Source organism: Protopterus annectens, chromosome 8.part0, assembly GCF_019279795.1.
Source record: "Protopterus annectens isolate FY-2018-M chromosome 8.part0, PAN1.0, whole genome shotgun sequence".
Taxonomy (NCBI): domain Eukaryota; kingdom Metazoa; phylum Chordata; order Ceratodontiformes; family Protopteridae; genus Protopterus; species Protopterus annectens.
Window position 1 is genome coordinate 1,990,613,053 of NC_056741.1, and position 25,740 is coordinate 1,990,638,792.

Here is a 25,740-nt window from a genome sequence, read left to right on the forward strand (position 1 = left end):
TTCACAGTGATGAGTAGGGTGTGGTGGTATTTAGAAGTGTGCAATGGTGTACACATGGGTTTGCAAAAGTAATGAAATAACACATATTAAGAAGGATTATTTGCAGGGAGAGTGTTTGAGAACTACCCTGTATGACTGTGGGTAATGCATACTGCACATTTTTTAGCAATGGAGATTCAGATCTCAGCAATAATTAAATGAGTTGTTATTATAATTATTGGTCTGCTTGAGTTAAGAAAATACATTAGTGTCGATAAGAGAGAGAAAGTTCTGGAAAGGGGGTCAAAGTTTATACCCTGACATCCGAAATTCTGGATTTGAGTAACAGGATTTACCCAAGAGTTGCTAAGTAGCAATGGCATTAGGGTCAACGAGAGTTGGGTGCTGGTCCTAAAGCTCGCACAGTTTGTCTTAGTGGCAGTAACATATAACGAAACTAAGAGAAGACAGTTTGAACAGTGGTAATATCAGGGCCATTTTGAAGGATCAATACATCATTGGCTAAAAAGTCAGGCTGAGACAAGGAATGAAGGACAGAAGGTCATTAATATAAAGAGAGGAGAGGACTGGCTTTAGAATAGACCCCTGTGGGACTCTAGACATGGGGATCTAGTGGAAAATAGGGTGCTGCCATAAAGAAACTGGACAAACTAGATTAAAAGGTAGTCCTTCAGCCAGTTTAGGATACTGCCTTTAAAAGACTGTTTATGTAATTTATCAAGTAGAATGCAATGATCTATTTAGCCAAAAGCCTTCTTAAGACCATGAACAAAGCACTAGTAATAAGGTCTTGTTCATGTTTGCACAAGTTTGACCAGTGGTATGAAAAAGTATATTATAAGTACCAGAAAAGGGTCTAAACCTAAGCTAAGTTATTAAAGATACCGCTGTCATTTACAAATGAGAGAATTTGTTTGTAGGCTTTTTTTCTAAATTTTTTTTTGCTAGTGAATGCAGATTAGTAACAGTTCTCATGGTTCCAAACTTGAAGGATTAGGGATTTTGGGCAACTAGAATAATTTTTTTTTGCTTCCAGTAAGTGGGAATAAGTTAATGGTCAATGTTAGACTGTTTCTGTGGGAAAGTGGTTTTGCGATAAGTGAAACTGCTTTTTTTTTAAATATAGGGTTGAGTTTTGTGTAGAATTTATTTTCTCATAGATTCATAGACTGTTACTAGGATGTATCCAAATAGGACATTGATGGTCAGGCATTAATAAGCTACCTCTGTCCATAAGGGACATGGGTGCCAGGCCCAGTGTAAATTTCCTATTCCCCATCCACTTGTCTAGGTTGCATAAAAAGGGTAATAGACAAACTCAGCTTCACATGGATGGTAAGCCTGTTCCATAGCAGGGGCAGTCTCTGGGACACATGTGTCTCTCCTGCATGTTCTGTTTAAGTCACAGACAAAATTCGGGTACCCAGACCTTATATTTCTCATACTGTTTGACTTACGAATATGCAGGAGATTCATATGTGTGGGGATTGCAGACATCTTGCAAGCCAGGCAAGGATCACCCCTCAGCAATCTATTTCTTTTGTAAGAAACCTCTGAGGTCACTCCAGTTGCTCCATATACCTGTTCAGGTGCATATTGAAGGGAGCACTGTACTCTATCATTGGTCGGATAAGCACAGAGTAGAGTGGGATAATGACCTCTTTGGACCTAGATACCATGCTTTTACTTATAATATTTGTGCAACATAAAAGGATTTCCCCACTACTGTGACCATGTGGTGGTCGAAGGTAAGGCTACTGTCTGTGCGTACCCATATCCCTAACCACTGGGTTGACTCTTAGTGTATTATCAACATAGTAATTAGTCAGGATGATTGACTTCCCAAAGGGTACAATTATGCATTTCTTAGTTTGAGTTTAAGACCATGGCTTTGGCACAATTTGTTAGCCAGAGATAGGCCTTTTTGAAGGACACTAGTGTCTGCAGGGGAGCTGATGATAACCCACAGCTTGCAATAATCTGCAAACTTAGCCATAAGCCTTCAGCATTTGCTTCTATTTCAGAGAAATAGATGCCAAAAAGGAGCAGGCCCAGTACCAAGCCCTGGGGGACTCCTCTAGTGACTGGCCTCTTGGTAGAGGTAGCCTCGCCTATTTTGATCTCTTGGGTCCTATCAAAGAAGCAGATAGTTATCCAGCAGGTGTTAAAAGGGTTTATACCTAAATTAGTGAGTTTATCTATAATGTCTGAATGGGGTACTGTATAAAAATCTGTGGCCAAGACGAGGTAAGCTTTGTACACAGTTTTGCCTTCATCAATTGCTTTGGTGACCCTCTCAAAAAAGTCCACCAGATTTAATAAACACAACCTTCCTTTAACAAAGTCCAACTGTGATGGGCCATCATTTACAGATTATCTATATCCTCATTTATCATGGCCATGATGATTCTTTCCATGGCCTTACATGTGAGGCTGGTCAGATTTATGGGCCTGTAGTTACCCGGATCAGAGGTTGGCCTCCTTTGTGCAAGGGAATGACTGTAGCCATCTTCCATTCCTTGGGCAAAAACATGACTGCAGGCTCCAATTGAAAAGTGATTCAAGTGGACCAGAGAGGTCATGTTTTATGCTATTTATTAAGTATCCCAGGATATTATCAGGGCCCATCAATTCATCACTGAGTTTTAGTAAAAGACTGCACGTGGAAGAGGTTAAAATACTCCTAAAATGGAATGTTGGTGACAGTCAGTAAAGGGAGTGTAAGCAGCATGGGAGTTATTAAGGGGGAAGAAGGGACATAGTCAGAAGTGCAGAGGCAAAATAATCTTTTCATTTGCTGGCTGTATCTAGGGAGGAGAACGGTGTTACCTGACTTGCTACAATGACATCCCTAAAGTGATTTAATCTCTACCCAGTATAATTTTGAATTAGAAAACACTTCTGCCAGTGCTGTAATCAGAGTTGTCTTTTTTTATATGTTTCTAGAAAAAAAATCTTTATTCTGTGCAAAGCATTACTGGTGGATTTCCACAATTTAAAAGCAATGCCCTTTTAATTTATTAATTCTTTAAGGTCATTAGATAACTAGGGGCAGGAAGGGTCAGGTGTTGCCTCTAAATCTGAGTTGTTAAATAGGGCATGTATTGTTTTGTAGGGGAAGGAGAATAGAATTAAAATACACCACAGTATACCAGCTTTACTAAAAGAAGAAAGCTGGGACCAGTCTATGCAGGCTACTAATGTTACCACAAGGACACTTCTGGTATGTGAGTGGTTACAATAAATGCCACGGCTCGAACTCAGGAACTATTAACACAATTTTATTTGCAAAAACAAATAATAAAAGTACGTTAAGCGCTTTCATCTGTCTCCAGACTTCTTCAGAACGTACATTTGAATTGTACAGCCAGTTTATATAGTTTTCATCAACTGCTTTTTGGCGCCAAAAATAACTCATTGCAGTACTAATTGAATGCTGACATGAATATACCTTGATGTTACATAATTCATAACTTAATACCATCTCTATAAATGTAAATGTAGATATACTTATATAATTAAATATACAAATATGTATTTACTAAAATATAAAACAATATTAGCTGATTAACATTTATTTCTCTATGCATGTGATCCTAAAATATATTAAATTAAATTATATTAAATTATTAAGGCTTTATGCTTAACTGTTGCCCTATTGATCAATAGTGAAATGGTGGAATGGTAATCCATAATTGGGCATTACTCAATGACAATAGTACAAGTTAAATGTATGAAAAGCAGATATTAACAAGGTGCATAAATACAATATTAATAAATAATTACAATTTTAATAAATAATTTTAATAAATAATTAATTTCATGGTTTCAAGTGGTTAAAAACTTTCATGGTTTCAAATAGTTAAAAACTAATGTTTGAAAACTGATTTAAAATTATTTGAGAATAGTTAAAAAATGTTTGAGAATAGTTAAAAAATGTTTGAGAATGGTTAAAAACTGACACAAGGTGGAGAAACTAGTAAATTGTGGCAGACTATACTGTCTACTTTCTTAATATTAGAAAGGGCTTGATGCTTATATTGTCATTAATTCCTGGAAAATTTGTTGCATCACAAATTATCTGCCACTTACTTTCTTTCATTGCAAGAATAGCTTTAACATTTCCCCCATAAGGTGATGGTTCCACCTTATCGATAATATAAAACTCAAAATGATGATTGTCATTTGTATTGATTACATGACGATACAGAGCATTTCTATTGTCTTTAGTTCTAATAGCATACCGATGCTCATATATACGTTTTTTAAGGTGTCTTTCTGTCTTACCTATGTAGAATGCCTTGCATGCTACACAGGTAGCCATGTAAATCACAAAGGTAGAACAACAATTTCCTTGGATACTATGTATATAGGTATGATTAATATTATCTAACCTAGTGCCTTTGCATACTTTTATATGTTTTATATGTCCTTGTGGTATTATTAAGTTGTCGGTTCGTGAGGCTACTAATGTAACTTCTTTTTATGGGGAGAAGAGTGCAAAATTTCCAATGAGTTTTATCTAGGTGTAGTATTGGCAATATGCCTAACAGTGTGCTGGCTGGGACATTTTCATTAAACTGAGATGCAGACAAGATGAAACTAACTGGGATAGGCCCAGTGAGGTAGTTGGTTAGGTTTCAGATCAGGAGGAAACTAGCAAACAGGCTTGCCCTGAAAGGAATTCTAAAGCTGAAACTAATTACCCTAAGGCTAAGGCTGTGCTTTCTGAAAGCACTGTCTTCCATTTCCAAGTCAGATTCAAGCTATTTTGACTTTTGAAAAATAACGAGGGATTTTTTTTTCAAATGGAACTTTTTTATTGCTGTTGTTGCAAATCAGCATCAGCAACATTTGTAGCCGAGTCAAGAACGTCTCCTTTTGTCTCTCCTCATCTAAATCCGTACTTATCTTCAGTGTGTTAATCAAAGCAGAAATGAGAATACAGAAGTGACTATCAGTACGGAGTTAATACTTGAAAAATGATGCAAGCTTAGGAAAGCATCCGCCTCTTAACAGAAGAAAAACATCCACCAAGACAAATGTATTTTTAATATGAGAGAAAATGTTATCAGCAGAAAGCAGCAATAGCAACCTGCAATTAACTTCATAATTAGAAAAGGAAATTTGTATAATTAGTCCATTCATAAATTATCTGAATAAGAAAGCACATGGGTTTGATAACGAGCAGCTGCTATACTGAGGGAAGGAAGCATGGGTTTTTCTTTTATCACTTTTTATGTTTAAATCTCTGTGTCAAAAGGAACAGGTGCCAATTACTAACAGAAAGGAATGCATCAGGAGACACCAAATCACCTAATAACAGTTTTCTTACTGAGATCTTGAGGAACCAAGCAAATTCTTTCCAGATTTCTAGGAAAACTGGTAACATACCAGGACTGCAGCCAACTGCTTTTTCAAGGGACAGTCCCAGAGATTTTTTGTTTTGATTCTGGTCTTTGTTTACATTTTCAGTCTAGCTTTCTGAGCATGTCCCAGCTTTGGCTGTAGGAGTTGGGGAGGAGTACTTACAGGAAGTTTCAATGGTGTTAGTCAAATTCCATTTCAAATTGCAGTTGTACTCACAGCAGCTTTCACTAAGTAATTCATTAGTTTCACTTGTGCTTTTCACTTCAGTGAAAGGTAAAGGTAGCCTTTCAGGAATTTTATGAACTGACTTGCTGTTACCTTGCAGGAAAGCACATGAGCAATGCAAAGCTAAAACGTTAGTAAGAGTGTTCTGTTCACTTCATTTCCTATTTTATTTTGTATGGATTTTTAAATGCTAGCCAACTGCTATGATGTTATGCATGACTGACACTTGCTCTGTAGAAAGCATCAGAATGACGCAGCAGAAGCAGTCTTCTTTTTCTATGTTTTGTTTTTTTCATCTCAGAATACTAGTCAGGTGTAATGGTTTTCTGGAGACCACAACAATAAGCAGCAAAAAGACAATAAATAACAACAAAATCAAGTCAGGAATCTCAAAAGCTCACCAAATGTATTCAGACTTAGCGCTTCGGCTCCAAGCCTTCAACGAGTATAAAATTCATAATTATCATCTCATCTTAAATAGTATAAAAAATTCAATAAATCAATCAATTAATCAACTCAAATAATATATTTCCAATTACATTCTTTGTTCAACCCAAAGGGTTCCAAGGTGTTGTACTTTAAAATAAAAAAAGTTTATTTACTAAGCAGTTTGTCCTTTGTAATGGTTTTAGGTGTTGTACTTTAAAATAAAAAAAGTTTCTTTACTAAGCTAAGCACTTTGTCCTCTGTAATGGTTTTCTGACCTGCTGTAAAAAAACAAGTGATACAAGCAATAGTTTCACTTTAAAAAATTAAGTCAAAAACTTACTGTCACAATGGGGGCTGTACAGTACAGCAACCTGTGATAGTTTTATGTACTAATTCTGAAATTGCTTTACTATGGAGAAAGGGGAATACATCAACTGACTGCTAAGATTTAGTATGAATTCACTAAACTGTACTCTTTACTCTTTTGACTACACTGGTCCCAGTTATGCTATGCAGAATAAATAAAGGAAATAAAGAACACAGTTAAGATAAGTTTTTGACGAGTTCATAAAAAAGTAAACACTGAGTGTCTTGCCTAACCACCCCCACCACAAACACACACACAAAAATGTAATAACCTTATTGTTTCCTAGTGATCAAGGACTGAAAGCTTTGACAGGAACTGAATATTGTTAATTGTGTTCTCCAAAGGGAATGAAAACAGTCTAAAGTATATTGAAACCGAGAGTAGGGTTGATGATGATGTGGTAAGTGGGTGGTGATAACTAGGGGGTATCAGGACAAGTTTCTTTCAGTCGAATTTTAGACTTCGGGATTGTCCCTTTAAGCATCAATAGTTATTCAAAAACAATGCAGCTGCAGACTTTGATACTTTATACTTTATTAAATTAAAACTACACCTTAGAACTAAAACCATCTATTTTTTCACTATATCTTTGTTTTCTGGACCATTTTAACACCTCAAAATCACTCTGACTCTTCTTATAGAATTTTAATATGTTTTCTGCAAAGTGGCTGCCAATGGGGCTTGACAGATCAACGTGATCTAGTTTTTCTTCAAGCCTTTCTCTTTCCCATAATCCATTTCAAGTCTGCTTTATATGAGTCATGCTAGACATGAGGAAGTAGTGGTGTACTCCCATGCCATTGATACAGAACAAGATCAGTGTCACTGTTATCTTATTACCTTCTTTAACAGGACAACTACTTTACTTCTTAAATGACTCATTTGTGTGTGTCTCAGGGCTTGTTTTAAAGTATACTAAAGAGTTATATAGCTGCAACCAAAAATGTAGCCAAACTGCAGGCCTTTGCTCAAAGCATCTTTTTGTAGTCCAGGATGAATTGACATACCCCCCCCCCCCAATACTCACTTTGGTAAATGTGTTGATACTTTGCCAAAATATATTTTCTGACTTTTCTCTAAATGTCAGAGGCATCTTTGACACTACATTTAAGTTATCTTAAAATGTAAAGTGGTATCAACAAAAAACATTTAAGGCTTAACATTTTAATACTGTGATGCTGCTTATGTAAATTTGTTAAAAGAGGTGACAACTGCCTTTGGACCACTGACTTATCTAACTGCTTGCTACTAAAGGCATGGCTGCATTAGAAGCAGCTGTGACTTAAAGTTCTCTTCCTCTCTGCAATAAAGACAGTGGAGAAGAGTTTCCCATCTTTTTTTAGAGCAGGTGCTGTGCTTCTGATATAAGCTTGAGTAATTACAGTCAGCAGTACTTGACAACAGATTTCTTTGTCTGTAGTCATGCAGGTATATACAAATTCCTCTGCAATTATGTGAGAAGTTAGGCTTAAAAAAGTGGGTGGTCTTTCCCTTCCTTTGATCCCAAGGCAATGAAATTAAAGTTTTATAAGTACAAGCAGGTTTCCTGTACCTACACAATACTAGAACCAAATTGTAGGGAGAAAAGCAGCCTAAGAGTTGATTTAAATTGTAGAAGAAGGTGGAGTGTTCCTTTAAACCAAAACTATCTTGGGGAAATTAAAAGAAGTAGTATCCAGTCATAATATAAGACGCTGTCCGGTTCGACTCTCAGTTAGAGCGTCTTCTACATGGAGACAAGTGTGAATGGGCGTACCTTCGTTGAAGGTTGTGCGTCAGGGCTGGCGACTCGGTACGTAAAAATCAACTGCCAATCATTAGCGGACCGGAGTTCCGCTGTGGCTACCACTAACCGGGAAAAGCCGAAAAGTCACAACAACAAAAAAAGTATCCAGTCATAATATAGTCATGCAAAGTATCACAGTAATAAGAACGGTTTATAGGATGCAAGATTATGCTGACACCAAAAGCATCAGGGATAGTGTGGTCCAAATAAGAAATTTATTTGCACAAAACACCATCAAGTATGAAAGAGACCATCATATCCCTTAAAGGGAGCCCAGGTAAATAATCAGTAAATGGAAAACATACCAAAGATGCAGATAATTTGTTTGTCTTTTCGGCTTTTCCTGGTTAGAGGTCGCCACAGTGGAACTCCGGTCTGATAATGACTGGCAGTCGATTTTTATGGTGCCGAGTTGCCAGCGGCAACCTTCAGCGAAGGCACGCCCATTCACACATGTGTTTCGGAGGCCACTCGACCACGGGGAGGACATGCAGACTCCACACAGAAGGCAATCCCGCCGAGAATCAAACAGGACAACCTCTTGCTGTGATGTAACAATGCTAACGCTGTACCAAAAGATACAGAAAATTTACAACTTAGAATACATCCCCAATGAAAAGGATATAAAAGTCCAAGAAGGACTGAATCCAGACTAGCCCCTGTTGTCACAGTGCAATACAGGTAGACCCAACATTGTGAAAGGCTGAGTATTCAATGCTGGAATGAAACAAACTGCAAAGCAGACACTGCGCAAAAGGATTCACTCAGTTCAGAAGAGAGAGAGAGAGAGAGAGAGAGAGAGATAGAGGGAGAGACTGTTCAAGTCCTACAACAGAAATGGTTATTTGAGTAATTCATAGCTTATAAACACTGACAGGTCAACAGACTGGAAACAACTTAAAATACCTGGTTTCTCCAAAGCATCAAAAGAAATGGTTTTACAGTCTTGTTTACCTTAAAGCATTCTGAAAATTCAGACTAAACAGAAAACTACACAAGTGAAATGAAGAGACTGATAAATGAGGTCAAGAACAGGCATCCTTTTTCAGCGGACTGACATAAATCACGACTTTGATTCTTGCTAGATGTTTAAGTACACGTGGATGCACACACATTCTAAACACACTGACTAAGTTTGTCACTAGTAAATCTGTTCATATTTTGCAAGCAATTCTATCAGAAAAGTGAAAAAGTAATGCTATGATATCACTGATCAAGTTACTCTCCTCTGTTGGGCTCTGCCATGAAAAATGTGCTGGAACGCTGCTCTTTGTCACTTGCGCTAAAGGTTGCCTATCTCTCAGCTAGAGCTTCTTGCAGGTGACAGGAAATTTAATAGCTAGGGGAATGAATAATGGGCCTTAGGATACAATTCAACTACATTCATTGCCTTGACAACCGTAAATAGGAGTGCTCTATCAGGTACAGTTACACTACTGCTGCAAATACCCAGAGGTAAGGAATATCCTCACTACGTGGGAGATTTCTGTTATGGGATCAATCCATCCCAAAAAGAGGACATGGCAAGAAAAACTTGCAGGACTATCGGGTGCAGTTCCAATGAAGGAGTATATTATTATCAAAGAGTGCTAGTAGTCCAACCTTAAAGTTTTATGTCAATGACAGAAGCTAGAAGTTCTGCAGTACACTTAATAAAAGACTGAGAACTACCATAACAGTTTTTAGAAACCCCTCTGGACCCTGGAGAAATCATTCATTTTGTTATTAAGAACAGTGTAAAAATGTCAGAAATCATATGGATTGCTATGTCACAAAATAACATGGATAATATACATTCAGACTATAGCAGTAATATGTGACATTAAACACAAAGGCAGTTAAAACGTCCTGCCTGATCCATCCTGTGTAATACTGGCAGATACAATAAAATTGGCAAAATGCTGAAAAAAATGAATATCAGGAAAACAAGGAAGTGGTAGAAAAAATTTTCCATCTTCCATAAAAAAAAAATTCTAAGCTTGTTTCCCCCCTTTCCTGTAACTAGTCTAGTCCAGATACAGATTTGCTGTATCCAGGACTGTTTGTAAGCTTCTGAGCCCTCCAGCCTGCCTGTGTTGGAGGGAAGCCTGCTAGCTTATCAGTGGGAGTGGTAAGCACTGGGTAACTGATCTGCCGCATAAGGAATGGTTTCTGGCCCAGAAATTGTAGTTATTGGCCTTTTGGGCAGTTTTTCCACCTCTCTCAACTTTCTGATTTAAAAGCCCACATTTGCACTTGTTTCCCCCTTTCCTGTAACTAGTCTAGCCCAGATACAGATTTGTTGTATCCAGGACTGTTTGTAAGCTTCTGAGCCCCCCAAGCCTTTCTGTGCTGGAAGGAAGCCTTCTAGCTTATCAGTGGGAGTAGTAAGTACTAGGTAGCCTATCTACCACAAGAAGAGTGGTTTCTGGTCCAGATATTGTGGTTTATTGGCCTTTTGGGAAGTTTTTTTCAACTTTATGGCTTAAAAGCCTGTGTTTGCTCTTGTTTCCCCCTTTCCTGTAACTAGTCTAGTCCAGATAAAAATTTGCTGTGTCCAAGACTGTTTGTAAGCTTCTGAGCCCCCCAAGCCTTTCTGTGTTGGAGGGAATATTTCTAGCTTATCAGTGGGAGTGGTAAGCACTAGGTAGCCTATCTACCACAAAAGGAGTTGTTCCTGGCCAGAAATTGTAGTTTATTGTTCATTTGGACAGTTTTTCCATCTCTCTCAACTTTCCGGTTTAAAAGCCTGCTTCTGCGCTTGTTTCCTGCCTTTCCTGTAACTAGTCTAGTCCAGATACAGACTTACTGTATCCAGGACTGTTTGCAAGCTTCTGAGCGGTGCCAGAGTCTGCTCTTCAAATTTTCCCTTAGCGCTACTAGTTCTCTCCTCTCCTGCACTTTTACTAGCTTATTAGTCTAGCACTTTACCAGACTTTTTGTAGTAATTATTGTAGCACACAAAAGTGCTACCAGCACTAAACATTCTACACGGAAACCGATCCAGTACTTATTATCAATGTCCACCCCTCCAGGCATGTCTGAAGGTCAATTTCCTATGCTTTCTCCTATTAACCTGGTGAACTTGGGCATCCTGAGGCAATGTAGCAACTGCCTCATGTACACAGACAACCCTCTCCTCTTACCTTCCAACACTCATACTTGCGAGAGATGCACTTATATAGCCAAACTGGAAGCCACGCACTCTCCAGTTAAGAATGGAATAGCTGGTCAAGAGGAGGTGGTCAACACTTGCATCACACCACATGGAACACATAGCCCTCCAGAACACACCAGCACTGCCTTCACATAAAAACACAAACCACAGACCCATCTTCGCAGAGGCTCTCAATAAAAATCTACCCAAGCAGCAGAGACCTCCAAGGCAGAAATGCACTTGGCCACCACAACACAACACTAATCATGAGACACATAACTCTCCTAAACATTGTGCCACTCAACTAAAGCCCCTAAGGCAAAACAGCATGCCCAACACTTTAGTCATAGGTGACTCGATAGTGAAATACATTGATGTCCCACTCACTAGGTTGAATAAGGAGAAAGTAACAGTCAGCTGCCTGTCAGGTGCCAGGATCCACCACATAACACATACACTCAGGTCACACAACAGGTACAAATATGACTCTGTCAGTGAACATGTGGGTGTGAATGACCTGAGACGTACCTCCCTGGATTACATGAAAAGAGACATGGAGGAGCTCTCGGATTATGTAGCCCAGGTGGGTATGACCCTAGCCCTGAGCAGCATCCTAACATCACCCAGAATGATACCACAGTAGAAGCAGAAAATGACTTGATTTCAACTGGCTAAGTTTCTGATGTCGTTCTAAGGGGATCCAGTATCTGTCTGCCTGGGATTACATGACTGACAGACATCGATGCTTTGCCAGAGAGCTCCTAACAGTTTAGCACTGGAAACAATTTCAAGGGATGTGTTGTTGTGACTGGTTATGAGGAAGGGATTTATGTCAATAGTTATGCTTTTGGATAGGGTGAATAACAGGAGTTTGGTTTTTGATGGACTGAGAGCTAGATGGTTATCATGCATCCATTTTTCAGTGGTTGAGAAGGCATCTTGAGTTAGTTTTATAAGGGAGGGAATGGAGTTAGCAGCACAGATAATTGTTGAATCGTCTGCATATTGGACTATTTTAGCATTCGGGATATTGCGGTGGAAGTCATTAATGAAAATGTTGAACAGTAAGGGACCTAATATGGAACCCTGGGGTATGTGACAGTGTTGAGGAATGAGGAAGTAGATTTCTTCCATTTGACAGATTGTTGCCTGTTGGAAAGGTAACTGGTAAACCAGTTGATACAGGAGAGTGAAAGATGTAGGTTAGAGAGTCTGGTCAGCAGGAGGGTGTGGGAGATGGTATTGAAAGCCTTAGAAAGGTCAAGGAGGAGGGTGCAGACAATGCAGTTGGAGTCTCTGGCTTTATTTACAGTTTTGAGGAAGGAGAGTAGTGCAGTAGAAGTGCTGTGACCGGGTCTGAATCCATGTTGTATTGGGGTTAGTAAGTGACTGTCGGTGAGGTATGGTAATAGTTGTATGTGGATGCATTTTTCAAGTAGTTTCGAGATAGGAGATAAGATGGCGATAGGTCTAAAGTTGGAGATGTTATTATTGTTTCCTCCTTTGTGGAGGGGAATAATGTAGGCTTTTTTCAAAATTCGGGGTACATAACCTTCTTGGATTGACCGGCTTATAAGTATACAGATGGGGAAGGCAATGGCTTCAGCAACTGTCTTTAGGAAGAAGGAAGGGATATTATCAGGGGCATTAGAGCAAGGTTTTAATTTTAGAAGGAATTTTTTTATAGTAGATACAGGTATGGGTTTGAGAGAGAAGAGAGGGAGGTGGGAGGTGGAAGAACCTGAGGAGGAGGGGGTAGTGGGAACTGTAGCTGGATGAGTGGAGTTATTTGTGAAGGATGACATTAATTTAGATATGGAGTCAATGAAGAAGCTGTTAAATTGGGAGGTTAGGTTGGTATCAGAAGTATTGTGATCAGGGTATGGGTTTTCCTTTTTGCCAGGGTTGAAGAGGGAGGAGATACTATCCCAGAATTTTTTTGGGGTTAGTCTTGTGATTGTTTTAGAGGGTGATATAGTAGAATTTGCGGTCAGAAGTGATAAGTTTTTTAATTCTGTTGGAGTATTTTGTATTCATTTAGGGTGGCTGAGGTTTTGTTTTTATAGTGGTTTTTCAAGGCTTTATCACGGAGGCGCATGACAGCTAAGGTATCTTTGGTTAGCCATGGGATGGTTTTGCTCTTAATTCCTTTAGTTCTTCGGGGGGCCAAGGTGTCTAGTAGGTTTAGAAATTATGTATTAAAACAGGCGACAGCTTCATCTAGGGGAAGTATATGTAGGGGCTCCAGTTAAATTGTTTAAGTAAGTCAGAGAAGGTGGTAGGGTTAAAGTTTTTTTAAGGAGCGTACAGAGATGGTGGTATGTGGCAGTTGTAGGGAGGGAGAATGACGGCGAGCGAAAGTAGGAAAGTGGTCACTGAAAGAGTCAGGGAGCATACCACTACTGGAGATAAGGTGTGGGTGTGATACCATATAGGTTCATAGGTTAGTACTAAGCTAACTGCCCTTGCGAGCCATTTTAAGCCTAGCCAATTATCCCTTGTGAGACTCAAACCCTGCACCCTGTGTTTGTAAGGCAAACACTTTAACCATTAGGTCACCCTCCCTCCAGAAACCAGTCTAGGGTGCTTCCAGAGAAATGGTCCTTTGATAGCCTGGTTATTGAGTTGATTAACTGATGAAAGTTGTAGAGGTTTATATTTAGGGGGTTTGTTGGGCATTGGACAGAGGACCAGTTGATGTTAACGTCACCTACGACAACAGTTTAATTTGTAATGTTGGTGGAGAGCCAAGAGAGAATGTCCTCAAGAATAGGTATGTTGCCACCAGGAGGTGTTGACACCAAAGGCTTTTTAGGTACCATTGTAGTTTCCTCATATGCAGTCTAGCATATGGAATGAGTAGAATGCAGGAGGCCATGAACCCTAGAGCTTGCAGGATTGTCCTTGTGGATAACTGGGTTCTGGTGGCTAGTTGAGAGAATTAGCCTGTCAGGTAGGCTTGTTTTTCTGGAGTAAGGAATACCATCTGGGATGCTGTGTCCAGGCTTGCTCCCAGGAATACAATTTTTTGTGTGGGGACTAGTTTTTATTTATTTTCATTGATAGCAAACCCCAGGAAGTCAGTAGGTCCTTTACAAAGTTCAGGTGCTGTAACAACTTTTCCTGACTGTCTGCCTGAATCAGCCAGTCATCTAAGTATGGGTAAATTTGAATATTTCTTTGTCTGCAAAAAGCAATGGCTGGAGCCAGGCATTTTGTGAAAACTCTGGGAGCAGTGGATAAACCAAAGGAAAGTGCAGAGAACTGAAAGTGCATAGATCCTGCCCTGAAATGTAGATTTTTCCTGCAAGATTCCCTGATTGAGATGCGTAGGTAGGCCTCTTTTAAGTCTAGGGTGGCTAACCTAGCATCTTTGGAAAGCATAGGAAGAAGCTGCTGGAGGGTGAACATTTTGAATTTTGGTATCACCAGAAAAGTGTTTAGAATGGATAGAGTGAGGATTGGGTGCCAGGTGCCCTCTTTTCTGGGTACCAGGAAGAGTCTGGAATAGAAACCTTGGCCTATCGGTTCTGCAGGAACATGCTGTATTGCCCTCATGGAGACCAGGGGGAAAAAAACATGCTTTTTGGCCTCTGCCCACTGGTTTGGAGGAAGATCTGGAAACCCTTTTGGGGTTGGCAGAATGTGGAAATAAAATTTGTATCCCTGGAACACTATGTTGAGGACCCATCGGTCGTTGGTAATAAAGGCCCAGCTGTTTGCATGGAAGGAGAGTTTTCCTCCCAGGGGCACAAGCAGGTGGGCAGAGGTAAGGGGTGGAGGTGTAAAGTCATTGTGAGTTCTTGTAATAAGGGTGTGGCTTTGCACTCCCTGTTTTTAAAGAGGAGGAACTCCATTGCTTAGATCTCTGCATTCCCTGGGGCTGCTGTTGGGGGGGGGGGTCCTGCTTCCCCGGGGTCTGGGCTGAGCTGGCCTGGAGGGGGCAGGAAAGGACCAGTGCTTGGAGGGGAAATGCCTACTGAACCTCAGAGGCTGGACTTGTAAGAAGTCTGCATAGATTTAGCTTTTTCTTCCATCTTTTTAAGACCTCTTCTGCCTTGGTGCCAAATAAATTGTCTTTGTTCAATGGTGCGTCCAATAATTTGGATTTGACATAGTCTGGCAAGGTCTGTTCCTTAAGCCAAGCATGCCTTCTCAGGACAGAACCAGTGACTGCTGCCCTGCAAGATGCTTCTAGGGCATCAAAGCCACATAGCATGGTGTGCTTAGTAACTTGACTTGCAGAATGCATAAGCTCTTTAAGTCTTTACTTTCTGCACAAGCAAGAAAGGAAGATATTTTTTGTTTGAGGAGTTCCATGGTATGCTACTGATATTTCAGCATGTGGAACTGACAATTTAATGCTCTAATAGCAAGAGTAGCAGAAATGTATACTTTTTTGTCCCATCTGTCTAAAGCTCGGGAATCCCTGTCTGAGGGGGTGGGATTCTTAGCTGAGGTTGCTTTAATTCCTTTAGGTCCTTGAGAGATGACCTCTGGGTCAGCAGTAGGATTTTTAAAAAGGAATTTATGAGAGTCAGGGACTCCATAATACCTGTCAGCTTTCCTGGGAGCAGGAGGAAGGTTGTCAAGAGTCAAACTGGATTCCATAAAAACATCATCTACAACCATCCAGGACAGGAGGAATGGCCAAAGGTCTGTGCTGTGGTAAATCTAAGAATTCCCTGAGTCCCTTTTCTGACTGAGGATAATGTTGACATTCCCATTGGAAATGCTCCCTTAAAGTATGAAGGGTTTCCCCATATAAAAATTCCTCGGGTGGAGAGGTAGAAGGAATGGATTCCTCTGCATCAGAATCCTCGTAAGCAGAGAGGTGTTGCATGTCTTCATATTCAGAAGCATCAGTCATCGGATTCCTGTTCAGATAAAACTATTGGGGACAAGTCTCTTTTTCTTTTGGAAGGGGTAGCCTGGCTTCCCCTAATAGGCATAATAAGGTCTTCCACCATTTTCAGCATATGAGATTGAGTCATCGTTTTTTGGGCGTAGTTCGTACCCTGGCCTTAGAAACTCGGTAGTTTTAGAAAGAACTGAAGATGCAAAAGAAGTCATCTGTTTATGTCTAGTATTGGTAGTGCAAAGTACTTCCTCGGAAGCCGGTGCCTGCTCAGCAGCTCTGGACCCATCTAAGGCAGAGACATCTGCAGGATCCTTAGTCAAAGCAGAGTCTCTCGGCATACCAGACTCCGAAAGGGTCTCGGTAGCAGACTGCGAATCCACAGAAGCAGGCATCAGGGGCTGTGAAAGCACCTCAGTGAGGACTGGAGAACTGATCACTAGCTTAGTGGAAGCGTCGTCGGCAGTTTTGGACCAGTGCTGTCTGTCTCTGTCTTTATCATTACATTTTTTCGGAAGATCAGTAGTCAGATTGCTTACCAAAGCCATATCGGAATTCGAGGACTGAAAGGGAAAACATCTAGCTACAATAAGGGCCCAATGACGTGTAGTTCTGGTGTTGAACAAAGCACACATCATGGTCTGGGCCTAAACAGGTGACATAGTAAGAATGAAAGCCTCGGTGTGGTATTTGCTTTCCACAGGCAAGACAACTGTTAACTTTTTCTGACATCGTTTAGAGCAAGAAAAAAGGATCCCCAATGGGGCACTTAGCTTTAGAAGACTTCAACTTTAATTCAGAAATGAAAAAGGTAGCGGCCGACCAGCACTCGTGTGAACTGCTTCAGCTTCAGGCTCCTCGAGAAGAAAGACTGATGTAATGGAGTCGGCTGTGTGATTTTGTACCACTCATGACCTGGCGTCAGTCCTGGAGCGACAGCAACCGATGCAGAAATACTAAGCCTCTGGTATTCGGGCTGACCGAGGGCTACCCCTGGCAGGATAACCCAAATGTGATGACTACAACAGTGAAACATGAAGAACATTAGAAGTGGCTAACTTCAGGGCACCCATGCAAATGGAGAATAGTTGCGTGACCGCAGAATCATACACCAATGCACTGTATGAACACGTACACAAATGCATGGATCTCGCCATACCCAATAGAACCAAGACACTCTACTCCAAAAAAGGAAGCCAATCTGGTGGTCCCCTGCCATAAACAAACTCTACAACAGAAGGAGGAAACTGATGCGGAATAAGGTGAAGTCCCAAGACTGGAAAAACTCCCTTATCAGCTTCAACAAAAAGTTGAGATCCCTCATCAAATCCTCTAAAGCCAGTTATGAAAAAGTACAGTTTTGTACCTACCATAAATGTAGATGTCTGATAGGCATGCATCTGCAGTCCTTACAAATGGGTTGTCCTGTCATCAGGCAGCCCTTCGGTCGGCCGGATTCCAAAGTCTGGGTCTGGCCTCGGCTGGTGTCGCACTTCACCCGACGTCATAGCGGCAGTTCTTCGGGTATAAAGGCATCAGCCGACGCCATTTTCCTCAGTGTTTCTTGCCCCAGATGCCAGGTGCCCTCTAGGAAGGCTAAATTTGGATAAATGCAAATGGTTCCAAATAGAAGAGAGCAAACAAAAAATAAGCATGTATGTACATATATACAAACAAATACACCATAATAGATTCCCCCAGCTAGCTACAAGATGGGCAAATACCCTAGGAGTACCACAGAGGGGAAGGAGGGTGGGTAATCCTGACTGCAGATGCATGCGTATCGGACATCTACATTTATGGTAGGTACAACACTGTACTATGTCCTTCAAGGATGCATCTGCAGTCCTTACAAATGGGTAGAATACCATAGCCAAACTGGGGGAGGAGGAGAAATAAGATTATGGTGTAGTTAAGATCCCTTGCAAAACAGCAGTGGCAAAACCTGCTCGGGATCTGGAGTATAAAGGTAAATTATAATGCTTGGCAAATGTATGCACGGAGCTCCAAGTAGCAGCCTCTAAAATGTCTTTGGTAGCCACTCCTCATAGAAAAGCTCTGGTAGTGGCTGTAGCCCTTGTAGAGTGAGGCCTGATGTTTTCTGGAGTTTTCTTCCCATGGTAGGAGTAACAAAAACTAATGCAATTTCCTATCCACTTAGAGATTGTCTGTTTTGAAATTGCTTTTCCTTTCATTCCTGTTGCATATGCTACCAGTAGCTGGTCAGTTTTTCTATTGCTCTTGGTCCTGTCCAGATAGTAACGTAATTGCCTATGTACATCCAAGGTATGCAACAGTCTTTCTCCCCTGTTCTGTGGGTTGGGGAAGAATGTAGGTAGGTGGATAGCTTGATTTAAAGATACCCTGGAGACCACCTTTGGCATAAAAGTAGGATTAGTTCTCATGGACACTCTATCTTGATGGAAGATCAGGAAGGGCTGTACTGCCATTAATGCCTGTAGCTCAGATACCCTTCTTGCTGAAGTGATTGCAAGCAGGAAAGCAGTTTTCCATGATAAGTATTGTAATTCTGCTGTTGCTGCTGGTTCGAAAGGAGGGAGTGTCAACTTTTCTAGCACAAAGTTCAAGTCCCATGCTGGCAATGGTGGCTTCCTAGGTGGTTTTACATTTTTAATTCCTCTCAGAAACTGCCTGAGCAGAGGATGTGAGAAGACTGGAGGATCCAAGTTGTATTCTGCTGAAATAGTTGATGCATGAATCTTAATGGAAGAATAGGACAGGCCGTTGTGGAAGAGCTCTGCCAAGTATTCCAGGATGTTAGCTATGTTTACCAGTGACACATTCTCTCCTTTTGCAGTACTCCAAATGAGATATCTTTTCCATTTTGCTGAATAATTTTTTCTTGTTGAGGGTCTGCGAGCCTCCAAGATAATGCCTTTAACTCTTTGAGATAAATCTGGGTTATTTGATCTTATGCAATGTTCCAGGCAGCCAGCTGCAGTGTTTTCAGGTTTGGATGCAGGGTTTTGAAGTTGTTCTGTGTTAACAGCAAGGGAACTAGGGGTAGAGGCCATAATTGTTCCCGAGACATACTCCTCAGTAATGGGTACCAATGTTGCTTTGGCCAGTCTGGAGCTATCAGGATGATCCTTGGACGGTCTTCTCTGATCTTCAATAGCACCTTGTGCATCAAAGGAAGAGGTGGGAATGCATATGCTGTCAGGTTTTTCCAACTGAAAGATAGGGAGTCCACTTTCCAAGCAAGTGGGTGGTACGTCCTTGTGCAAAATTTTTTCAGTTGGTGATTGTGTGGGGATGCAAATAAGTCTATTTCTGGTAGTCCCCATTTCCCTGTAATGGTTTTGAAGATGTCCGGATGCAGCATCCATTCGTGGGCATCCGTGGTAGTTCTGCTTAGGATGTCTGCTAGTATATTTTCTTTTCCTGGCACAAAAATTGCTTGTAAGTGAATGTTGAAGCTCAGTGCCACATTCCAGAGGTCCATTGCCATCCGGCATAGAGGGTACGAATGTGTGCCTAGGCGTCTGTTGTGATGGTCTGGCTTGGTTGAGTGCTGTGGAAGGGCAGGCCCTTGTTTGATTGACAGGCCTGAGCCCACCATTGGAATTCTTGCTTCAGGCATGGAATTATTGGAATTTGGGTTTCTAGGCTGTGCTTGTGCTGAGACCATAAATTCCTTAGGTACCACTGTAACTTTCTCATATGTAGTCTGGCATGTGGAATCAATATTATGCAGGATGCCATGTAACCGAGAGCTTGCAGGACTTTTCTTGCTGTTAGCTGGTTCTGCTTTGTTAATGCCATGAAGTAGAAAGGGAGTTGCTCCTGTTTTTCTACTGTCAGGAATGCCATTTGTTTTGATGTGTCCAGATCTGCACCCAAGAAGGTTATCCTTTGGGATGGTATCAGCCTTGACTTTTTATATTGACTGTGTATCCCAGGGCTTGTAGTAGATGAATGACCCTTTGCAAATCTTTTGTTAATTTGTTTTGTTGTCCGCTTGTAACAGGCAGTCGTCCAGGTAAGGGTAAATTTGAATTCCCTGAAGCCTGCAATGAGCAATTACTGATGCCAGGCATTTCGTGAATACTCTGGGCGCAGTAGATAAGCCAAAGGGCAATGCTGAGAATTGATAATGCTCTGATCCTGCAAGAAATCTGAGGTATCTTCTGCAATTTGGTCGTATGGGGACGTGCAGGTATGCCTCCTTGAGATCTAGAGTTACCAGCCAAGACTCCTTCCCCAGCATGGGAAGAAGCTGCTGTAGGGTCAGCATTTTGAATTTTGGAACAATGAGGTATGTGTTTAAAGCGGACAGGTCGAGAATAGGCCTCCATTGGTTTTCTTTTCTTGGTACCAGGAAGAGTCTGGAATAAAATCCTTGCCCTTGTTCCATAGATGGTACCCTTTCTACAGCTCTCATCCTTAGTAAGTGAGTTATTTGTTCTAGAGCTTCTGTCTTCTAATTTGGAGGTAGGTTTGGCATTCCTCTCTTCCTTGGTAAAGTATGGAAGTGAAACCTGTAACCTTGGTCTATTGTCTGTAAAATCCATTTGTCTCCTGTGATGTAATGCCAGTTTACTGAAAATAAGGCTAGCTTCCCGCCTAAGGGTGCCTCTAGTTGTTCCCTGGTAGGCGGTGCCAGAGCCAAGTCACTGTGATTGTCCTGTGGAAGTGGTGGTAGCTGGATCTGTGGCTGTACCTCGCTGGTTGTTAGCCTGCCACTGACGTCCCCTGTAGGCACCTCTGGATTGACCCCTGCCTCTTGAGCGTCTATTCCTGCCTCTCGGAGCTCTGGAGGTGTCTGGAAAGGACCAATTCTTGGAAGGCCAGTTCCTGCTAAACCTTGGAGGCTGGACCTGCAAGAAATCCTTGACTGTCTGGACAGATTTTGCTTTCTCTTCCACCTTCTTCAGCACCTGCTGTGCAGGGGAGCCAAACAAATTAAGCTTATCCATGGGAGCATCTAGGAGCTTTGATTTAACATGGTCTGGTAAGGACTGTTCTTTTAACCATGCATGTCTTCTGATCACTGTGCCAGTCATGGCTGATCTAAAGGAAGCCTCCAGTGCATCATAGCCGCATTTTAAGGAATGATTACTGACCTGCTGAATGTTATGTACCATTTCCTGTACAGATTTTTTGTCTAATGGTTCATCCGAGGACAGTTTTTTAATTAACTGGTCTAACATAAATTCCTGATACTGAATCATGTGGAATTGACAGTTCAAGGCCCTAGCTGAAAGAGTAGCAGAAGTGTAAACTTTTTTACCCCATCTCTCTAAGGCCCTAGATTCCCTTTCAGAGGGAGGGTTTTTGGTAGAGGTAGCTGCTACAGCCTTGGGTCCCTGGGAGATAGTTTCGGGATCTGCAAAAGGGGCCTAATACAAATGATAATGCGTGTCCGGAACCCTGTAGTACCTATCGGGCTTAGCAGGGGCCAGAGGAAGAGAATCAGGAGCAGTACAAACATCATTAAAAGCATCATCCACAACAGTAAGTACTGGAGGAATGGCTAAAGGCCTATGCTGTGGCAAATGCAAAAAGGTTCTAAGCCTTTTCCTAGAGTCTGAAAAATCCTGGCCCTGCCATTGAAATTGTTCCCTCATTACATGCAAGGTTTCCCCAAAAGAAAATTCCTCAGGTGGAGAGGCAGAAGGAATGGACTCTTCTGCATCAGAGTCCTCATAAGGAGAAAAAGGGGCCTCTGGAGGGTTTGAATTATCAGATTCATCAGAGGAGCCATCTGAAGAAACTGGCTCAGGGGGCTCTACTCTAGTCCTCTTCTCTGGAAGAGGGTGAGAGGCCCTGTCTGGATGTGGTTGGGATCCCCGGATCAAAGAAATGAGATCCTCTGCTAGACTAAGCATTTGTGAACTAGAACTGGGCCTGTGAGAGGGGGTCTTAGCAGGCACAGTTTTGGTAGTTTTTGCTGCTTTAGCCCTGGCAAAGGCCTTAATTGACATGGATGCAGGAGGCCTAGCAGCTCCACGTGCAGGGGTAGAGATATCCAAAGGGATAGTATCGGATAAATCCTGTGAACCTGCAAGAGCAGGTGGGATTTCAGTAGCAGATACAGCCAAGCTGGATGAGGCCTCGGTAAGTGGCAAGCTTTCGGCCGAAGGAAGAACCGTGGACTCTGTTTCAGCCAAAACCGAGACACTTGCGGTTGGCTTAACCGCGGTTTCGGCCGAAACCGTGGACCGCGAGTGTCGGTCCTTTTCCTTGCGTTTTTTAGAAATTTGCGTAGTCGGAGTATCCGACGGCATAATGTAAGCAAAAGCGGAGCCGAAAAACTCTTCAGCAAATTCCTGCCGACGTCTAAGCGTTCGTCGGTTGAAAAAAGCACAGGCTAGACAAGCTGCTACGTCGTGGTCTGGGCCTAAGCAAGGTAAGCAGTAAGAGTGGAAATCTTTATGAGGTATTTGTTTCCCACAATTTAAACAGTTATTCACTTTTTCTGACATCGGCTGAGGCAAGAAAGAGTCCCCAACGGGGTACTTAGCTTTTTAGAAGTCTTCGGTACTTGTAGTAGTAATCTCTGGTTCTGACCGACCGGCACTTGCGAACAGCTTCTGCTTCGGGCGCCACGCGGCAAGAAAGACTGAGGAAAATGGCGTCGGCTGATGCCTTTATACCCGAAGAACTGCCGCTATGACATCGGGTGAAGTGCGACACCAGCCGAGGCCAGACCCAGACTTTGGAATCCGGCCGACCGAAGGGCTGCCTGACGACAGGACAACCCATTTGTAAGGACTGCAGATACATCCTTGAAGGACATCAGAATTGCAGCACATAATAAAGACAACCACAAGGCCTTCTACAGTTATGTAAAGAATCTCCACGGCAATACCAAGATTTGCTCCAAGCTACTGCACAATGGTACTTCCTATACAGAGCCAACAGATACTGCCAGTATACTGGCTGACAGAGTCAGTGCCAACTTTACCCCTCTCTTCCCTCCCAAAGGACCTATCACAATTCCAGTAGATTGCCAGGCACCCAGTATTATTGCTGCACAGGTTAAAACAGCACTGTCCAAGGCCAAGAATACAGCTTCTATAGGACCTGACAATATCCCTGGTTGTGTTCTACATGAACTGCAGAGTGAACTGGCACCTCACCTGTGTGCCCTGTTCAATCACAGCCTCACCTCAGACTTTGTCCCTACCAAATGGCGCACTGCTACAGTCATCCCTCTCCACAAAGGAGGAGTGACTACAGACCCTGGGAACTATCGTCCCATAAGCCTGACGAGTCTGATATGCAAAGCTATGGAACACATCATCATGGAACTAATAAACAAGGATACAGGGAATTTCCAAACTCTGGATCCCACACAGTTTGGTTTTGTGAAGGGTAGATCATGCCTGCTCAACTTGGTCAACTTCTTTAAGTCAGTCACCAGAGCTGTGGATGAAGGCAAGGCGGTTCATACAGCCTACCTTGATCCAGCCAAGGCTTTTGATACTATTCCACACTCAGGAATCATAGAAAAACTCACTAAGCTTGGCATCAACCCCTATATCACTAGGTGGGTTCCAAACTGGCTCACAGATAGAACCCACAGTGTGAAAGTAACTGACTCCAACTAGTCATGAGTGGAGTTCCACAGGGTTTGGTCCTGGGTCCTCTCCTGTTTATCTACTTCTCTGAAGTCCACGCCAACACGAAGGGACTCTGGCTGACAAAGTTCGTAGACGATTGCAAGTTGGGTGCTATAATTAACTCCCCAAGCGATGTTGACATCCTACAGAATGGCCTCACTGAGACCAACGACTGGTGTCAGAACCATGGCCTTAAGCTCAATGCCAAAAAATGTGTCATCCCTTTTGGGAAAACCCAGTTCCCATGAATTACCACACTGATGGTAGTCCACTGAACACAAAAGGTGTTATAAGAGATCTGGGAACACAGGTTGACAGCAACCTCTCTTTTGATCACCACATTGCCACTGTGGTCAGAAAGTCCTTCTATGTGGCACATCTCATTACTAAGGGTTTTGCATCCAGGAAGAAAGTCATTGTCTCCCTCTACTCTTTCCTCATTAAGCCAATCATCGAGTACAATGCCTCATTTGGCATATACCACACTAGACACCTGCAAAAACTGGAGAGGTTGCAAAAGTACATCACAGAGAGGATCCTAGGCCTTAAACACTTGCCCATTATGGACAGACTAAAAAAACTCCAACTATTCTCTGTCTCATATCGCCTACTTAGAGGCAATCTCTGCTTGACTTACAAAGCCAGTCTGACCCAGCTCTGTTAGAAATGCTTCATCTAAAGAAATCCCAATCCCTCCCGCACCACATGCTCCAGAGACCTTAACCTCATTACCACAATTAACAGTACACGCTGGAGGGACAGGTTCATTACCCAGAGACTGTCCATGCTATGGAACAGACTTCCCAAAGATGTCAAGCACAGCACCTCGCTGACCCTCTTCAAGAGAAATCTTGATGTGTGGATGGGAAACAGAAAATTCACCCCGGGGATAACTTCAGTGGCTCTTTTCGATGGTCAGGTGGCATTATGTCAGGGTAATCCTATGGCTAGGCTTGTAAAGGCCCCAGAGCCATTAGCCTGGTACACACCTATGAACCTATATGTTTCTGGATTCTGTTACTTTGTAATTTACTTGGAAAAGGCACTAGAAGCTTTTGTTACCAATATATCACAAAGTTTGCTTCTAATTGTGAAGTCTACAAGCTGTTCCCATCTTTCATTAGCCACCTGACATAGTTAGTCAGGGTGGTGGTTGTCCCATTATGTGCCCATCTCTGTGGGGAATGTTTACTCAACCAGCTGTATGTATGTACAGCTGATGCATATTTTTTTATTAGGTGGTGAAACAGAAGAATAAAGGGGATAAGAGGATGACTAAACAGAAAGACAGCTCAATGGCAGGTCTGGTTAAAGGCATATTATATTGAAAATGATAGTATCTTTTACAGTTCAGGTTAATAAGAGATAACAATATAGAACAGGGGGCTTAAGATTGCATGTTAACATCTGAATAGGTCGATTTAACTGTTTAAGGGGTGCGATCCTTGGATGAGATAATAGTTAGGGAGGTGGGCTGAAGAATGAATCCATGTAGCGTGAGTAAATGTATTTTTGATATATTTTGTACTGGTCATTCTAAATAAATGTGTTTATGTTTTAAGAGTGGAACTGGACAAAGTATCCATTGGAAGCATTTATCCAGACTGTGTAACAGTTGTGGAGATTATCTCCATGGTTCCCTTCTGTAAAAGGGCACTACCCAGTGGGACCAACTAAGCCAACAAAGTAAATAAACAGATGAAAGAAACAAAGGTCCAGTACAATTTCCAATATGCTATGCAGATTACAGTTACCTTTGCAGAAAATAAGCACCATTTTAGTATACTTAATACCTACTTATGCAGTCATCTTGCTCAAAAAATACTATTACTACTACTAAATGCTACACACAGAGTGTAAGACTCCAAAATTCAACACTTGTGGGACTACAGCTGCAGGAATAACCGTAAGTTAAATGGCTATTCATTGCATTTTGGAAGACAGAGGAATACATAAAAAGGTTTAATAAACAACGTTTTG

General features: G+C 41.8%; 1 protein-coding gene across 1 annotated transcript in view; it reads right to left on the reverse strand.

The window, feature by feature from the left end:
• Positions 1-25,740, reverse strand: part of LOC122809792 (carbonic anhydrase 5B, mitochondrial-like) — a 293,296-nt gene that overhangs the window by 50,998 nt on the left and 216,558 nt on the right. The window lies entirely within an intron of this gene.